This window comes from Carlito syrichta, unplaced genomic scaffold (genome assembly GCF_000164805.1).
Source record: "Carlito syrichta isolate Samal-C Ts95f unplaced genomic scaffold, Tarsius_syrichta-2.0.1 Scaffold305298, whole genome shotgun sequence".
NCBI lineage: Eukaryota > Metazoa > Chordata > Mammalia > Primates > Tarsiidae > Carlito > Carlito syrichta.
Window position 1 is genome coordinate 1 of NW_007249394.1, and position 6,484 is coordinate 6,484.

Here is a 6,484-nt window from a genome sequence, read left to right on the forward strand (position 1 = left end):
AACTACCAAGTAATTTAAAACAGTCATTATAAAAAATGCATCTATAGCAATTACAAATTATCTTCAAACTTATGAAAAAGTAGAAATCTTGACAAAAAATTGACGTTAAAAAAAAACAACCCAAATAAAAATACTAGAACTGAAAAAAAAGCAGAAGAAAAAAACTTGCTACATAAGCTCAATAGTAAATTAAAGAAGACAGAAGAATCACTAAACTTGAGGACAAGTAAATACAAAGTCCCCAAGCTAAAAAACAAATAAAATAGACTGAACAATGACAACACAATAATGCTGAAGGACCTGTGGGACAATAGCAAAAAGTTTAGCATTTGTATTAGCAGAGATCCAGAGAAGGAGAGGAGAAATACTTCAAAAGAGTTTTGGGTAAATAATGCTGAACACTTCAAAATTTGGGAAATGATTTAAAAGAAACAAATATTTCAGAAGCTAAAAAATCTCAAACAAGTTAAGTGTAAAGATTTATCCTAAAATTTGTAAGGGTAAAATCTTGAAAGCAGTCAGATAAAGGGGCATTGCTTACAGAATAACAGCTATCTGATTGACAAAGAATTTCTTATAAATATCTATGTGAAAAACCTCATCAGATTTTTTAATAAACCAAAAATACTTAAAAGTAAATGTAAGTCGGGCTCGGTGGCTCAGCCTGTAATCCCACGCCTTTGGGAGGCTGATGTGAGTGGATTACCTGAGCCCGTGGGTTCGAGACCCGCCTGGGCAGCGAGACCTCATCTCTACAATAAATAAAAAAAAAATCAACTGGGCATGGTAGCACATGCCTGTAATTCCGGCTACTCGGAAGGCTGAGGCGGAAGGATCGCCCGAGCCCAGCAGGTCAAGGCTGCGGTGGCCGGGAGCGGCCACTGCACTCCAGTCTGGGCGACAGTGAGACTCCAACTCAAAAAAAAAAAAAAAAAAAAGTAAATGTAAAAAAAATCAAAATCCTTAAACTAAAAAGTAAGTTCTGCAGCTTTCAGAATACAGTATAAAAAACCAACACATAAATATACATATATTTCTGGTTACTAGCTATAAACTTGCCAAAACTGAAATTAAGAAATATAATGCCACTCACAAATACTTCAAGTGAAACAAAATACTTAAGTATACACTTAACAAAATATGTATAGTATCTATATGCTGAAGACTACAAAATGCTGATGAAAGAAACCAAAGACCAAAACAAACAAATATGATATGTAGATTCATATCATGTTGAAGTACTGGAAAACTCAACAGGGTTAAAATGTTAAAATGTTAACTTCTTCAGAATGAACTATAAGTTTAATAGAATTCCTCTTAAAATTTAAGCAAGGTTTTTGTAAACATAGACAAACATATACTTTTTATATGGCAAAGCATACACCCTAGATTAGCTAAAACAATCTTGATAAAAATAAAAAAGGTGGGAGTAATTACTCTAAGGCTTATTATGTAGATATAGTAATTAAGATACTGTGGTATTTAAAAAAGGAAAAAATCATAAATCTACAGAGCAGGAATTCTAAAATAGACTCACACAAACACAACCAACTGAATTTTGATGATGGTGCAAAAACAATTCAATGGGAGGAGAGATTTTTCAAGTAGACAGACAAGTAGATATCACGACAAAGACTAACACTGGGGACTAACAAGATAATTTTATAATGATAAAGAATTAATTCTTCAAGAGGGCATAAAAATCCTAAATGCCAATGTGCTAAAAGATTTTCAAATAACTCAAAGCGCCGGGCTCGGTGGCTTAGCCTGTAATCCCGCGCCTTTGGGAGGCTGAGGTGAGTGGATTGCCTGAGCCCGCGGGTTCGAGACCCGCCTGGGCAGCGAGACCTCATCTCTACAATAAATCAAAAAATCAGCTGGGCGTGGTAGCGCATGCCTGTAATTCCGGCTACTCGGAAGGCTGAGGCGGAAGGATCGCCTGAGCCCAGCAGGTCGAGGCTGCGGTGGCCGGGAGCGGCCACTGCACTCCAGTCTGGGTGACAGAGTGAGACTCCAACTCAAAAAAAAAAAAAAAAAAAAAACAAATAACTCAAAGAAAAAGCTGATGGAACTTCAGGCAGATCTAGACAAATCAACAATTATAACCAGATATTTAAATACATTTCTCTCAATAGTTAATAGAACAAGTAGACAGAAAATCAACATGGATATAGTTGACTAGACTATTACTACTGACCAATTTAACCAAGCTGACATTCATTGAATATTTATTCCAATAACAGTATATACATTGTTATCAATTATGTATGGAGCATTCATCAAGATAGATAATATCCTAGTCATAAAATAAGTCCCAATAAATTTAAAATGATTTCATCATTATAAACCTTTTATCTGACCCCAACTGAACTCATTAGAAACCAAAACCAAAATAATTTTTGAAAACTCCATAAGTATTGGGAATCAAATAACACATCTTAAGTACCCATGAGAAAACAAAAACAAAACCTAAAGTAGTTTGAACCGAAAAGAAATATTACATATTTGAATTTGTTAAATGACTAAAATATTGCATAGGAGAACATTTATAGTATAAAAGAAAAAATAATAGTATCAAAGCAACAACTCCAGCTTCTGTCATTAAAAAAGAAGAAATAGAAAGCATATTAAACAGAATTTAACCAAAAGAAATAATATTATAAACAGAATCAAATACAGTGAAATATAAAACAGAAAAAAAGGAAAAAAATCAATGGGTATAAAAGCCAATTCTTTGAGAAAAACAGTAAAGTTGATACAATTTCAACTTGATTAATCATGAAAACAAGAGAATGATACAAATACCCAAGCTCAAAAAGAAAAAGATGACATTACTAATAACTACATAAGCTAAAAGAATTAGATAAAATTATAAACAACTGTATGCCCCCAAATTAGACAAGATTAAAAGGACAAATACTGTACCATAAAAACACCATTATTGAAGCTTGTTTAACATGAATTAAATAACCTGAATGATAACATATTAAATTAATTGTTTAAAACTTTTCCACAAAGATGTTTCCAGTTTCAAATTGCTTCAGAGATGAATTCTTCCAAATATTTCAAGAAGAAATAATAGTAGTTTTACCAAAGAAGCAATAAAAAAATGAAAATAAATTAATTGTACCCAATTTCCTCAAATAACTTAGTTGCACCATTATGATAAAATCAGAAAATTTATTATGAGAAAAGAAAATTATATAATATCTCCATAAACACAGGTGCAAAATTTCTAAAACAAAATTATAGCATATTTGAGTTTAACAATATATCAAAAGTACAAAACATTTTGAGCAAGCATTCCTAGGAATGCAGAGGTGGCTTAGCATATAAAAATCAATCAATGGAATTTACCATATTACTATTCTATAAAAGTATATGGTCATCTCGGCATATTAAAAAAGCATTTGAGAGAATCCTACATCTGTTCCTCACTAAAAGTCTTAGCCAAATAAAAATTAAAGAAATTTCTATCACCTCATGCAAACATCTTTGAAATGATTAGACTTAGTAATGAAAGAATGAATGATTTCTCCCATGATTGAGAACAAAAAAAGGACTCTTGTCCTCCTCATTTCTACCCAATATTGCAATGGGTGCTAAGACATCCCTGTGTGTCTTGCTGTAACATGGTTTTTTATTTTTTATTTTTCATTTGTTAGAAGAGTGCAGCCATGTAAGCTTTATAAGAGCATCTCTTGTTTTCATCAGGGTGTATTTATTATGTGTCTAATCCCACAAAATGTTTCTGACATGCAGAAAATAAAAAACAAAATCAAATGAATGAACAAACGGATGCATGAATAAATGAATGAATGAGTGAACCAACCAGTGGGGATCATAACCCTTTTGTTAGGTCACTATTCTTGCCAGAAAAATCATAAAGCCTTTCTCTATAGGAATGGAAAGCAATCATTTTGTTTAGATATTTTCCTTCCTTTTAAGTACCTACGTGATATTTATATTATGTATGGTGAATGACTGCTTGATTTACTTATAAAAACAAAAACGCAAATGAATTGTGTATGATTTCTACAGTGAAATACAAATGAATTTGAAAATATTATTATACAGGCTAATGTTGATCTATAATAAATTAATATTGAAAGTCTCCATTTTAGATTACAATATTTAGTTATTATGAAATCACTGCTTATTTGAGCCCAAAGTATAATGTGAAGTAAAATGGAAAATCTGCTTTACTCACATTAGTTAAAGTCAATGCTTAGAAGGAGACAGGAATGGTAGATGACCACGTGGGGCCCTAGCAAGGTTTGGGTGCCCCCAAGACTGTGCAATTTCAAAGGCAGGGAGAGATACACTCTTGCCAACGTGCAGCTTAGTGGAGCCTCACACATTGAGTCTTTCTTCTTCCCTAGAGCAAAAAACCAAAGTCTTTTAATAATAATTTGAAAGTCTAGATAAATGAATGTTAAACATAACACTTCAAATACTTACTGGTTTATTTATGCCTCACCCTCTTGTCGATGAGATTTGAGAAGAAAATCATTCTTGTTAGTCTAGAATATTTAAAAGTGACACTTTTCTCCTCCAAAATAAATAAATGATCCCTATTCCCATGGTTAGACTTAGAATGGACTCTTCTGTGAGCTGAGAGATTTTCACTGTAAAATAGGTGGTCTAACAGCACAAACAAATCAATTAAATTATAGTAAAATTGCAGCCTCAGACATATATATGTATATAATAACAACCTCTGATTATTTTAATTAAAGGAGGTTCTGTATGCTATTTATAGGACTCCCAAAGTTTAGATCTTTTCAGTCCCTTTTTAAAAGTTTTAATAAAACAAAATGCCACAAAAGCACAGCCAAAATAACCAGACAAATATCTCTCACTTGTATCTAAGCTGTTCTATTTAATTATGGAAGACATAAACTATTTAAAAAATACAAAAAAAATCTTAGCTAGATTTCAGAATATAGACTTTTGATTATATTTCTAGAGTTTAAGAATGTGTTTTGTAGCATATAGGTAATAGATATTCCAAATGAATATTTATTTTTGATATTAGTTATTATTATTGCCTTTAACAATTAATACAAATTTTTTAGATCAAATTGTTTTCCTTATGTTTTAGAATTAATATATGTATTTATCTATAAAAACAGACTTGAGTATGTTTCAAGTTCTCACATTCAAATGTTAGGTTATTTCCCTTAAATGTTTCTTTGTGAGTTTTAGAAATTATATGAATAGTTATTGTTCACTTATACTCTTTCTAATAGAAGATTCAGCAACAATATTAATATCTATTATTTAAGTGAATTAGTCTTTAAATAAATTTTATTTTAAACATCTCAAAAGGGCAACAAGTAAGAGTGAAGCAAAGCAGGTATTTCTAATAACACTAAAACAATATCACATGGTAGTGTTAAGGACATTTTCTGTCAAAAGGACAGAAAAAATTTTTATATAATCTAAAATTGGATTAACTTTTAAAAAGCTCTTTTCTTTTTTTTTTTTAATCAACATTTTTTATTATGATAGGAGCCCGAATAGGAGCCGCCCCCTTCCCCGGGTCCCGTTGGTGGAGAGCGATGCCTCTTCCCGACACCATGTTCTGCGCGCAGCAGATCCCCATTCCCCCGGAGCTGCTGGACATCCTGAAGCAGTTCACCAAGGCCGTCATCCGCACTCAGCCCACCGACGTGCTGCGGTGGTCCGTGGGATATTTTTCAGCTTTGTCCAGAGGAGAGCCACTTCCTGTAAAGGACAGACTCGAATTGCCCGTGGCCACTCAGAAGACAGACACAGGCCTGACTCGAGGGTTCCTTAAAGTTTTGCACAAGCAGTGCAACCACATGCAATACGTGGAATTAGCGGATCTTAAGCACAAGTGGAAAAACCTATGCCTGCCAGTAGAAAAATTCAAAGCTCTCTTAGAATTGGATCCTCACGAAAACATAACTGAGTGGATAAAATTTTTAGCGCTTGGCTGCAGCATGCTCAGTGGGTCTCTAAACACTGCCATGAAGCACCTGTGTGAGATCCTCACTGCGGACCCCGAGGGCGGGGCGGGCCCGCGGGCCCGCCCGCTTTCCGTTTGAGACATTCTCCTATGTCTACCAGTACTTGTCCAGCTTGGACCCGGACCTCCCTGACTCGGAGACAGAGTCCTACCTCGCCATGCTGAAGGAGAACATAAAGAATGGCTTGATAGGACTGTCAGATTTCTTCTTTCCAAAGAGACATATTTAGACAAATCCTCGACAACTCTAAAGACATAGGCCATTAATACAGAGAAGAACACATTTTAATGTCGAAATGGAGTTTTTGAAAGCCTTGGCACCAAATACAGCTTGTCATTAACCACACACACAAAACAAAAACAAAAACAAAAAGCTCTTCCTTTTCATACTGAAAGTTCTATTATCAAGTCACTGTAAAAATAATCCTAAAGAATAGAAAAATCAACTCCACTTATGACGGCTTCCTACGAATGGGTTCTTGTGCATTG

General features: G+C 33.8%; 1 pseudogene; it reads left to right on the forward strand.

Annotated features, from left to right (window-relative positions):
* The first annotated feature begins 5,564 nt into the window (after positions 1-5,564).
* Positions 5,565-6,262, forward strand: LOC103263851 (annotated as a pseudogene).
* Positions 6,263-6,484: the final 222 nt, after the last annotated feature.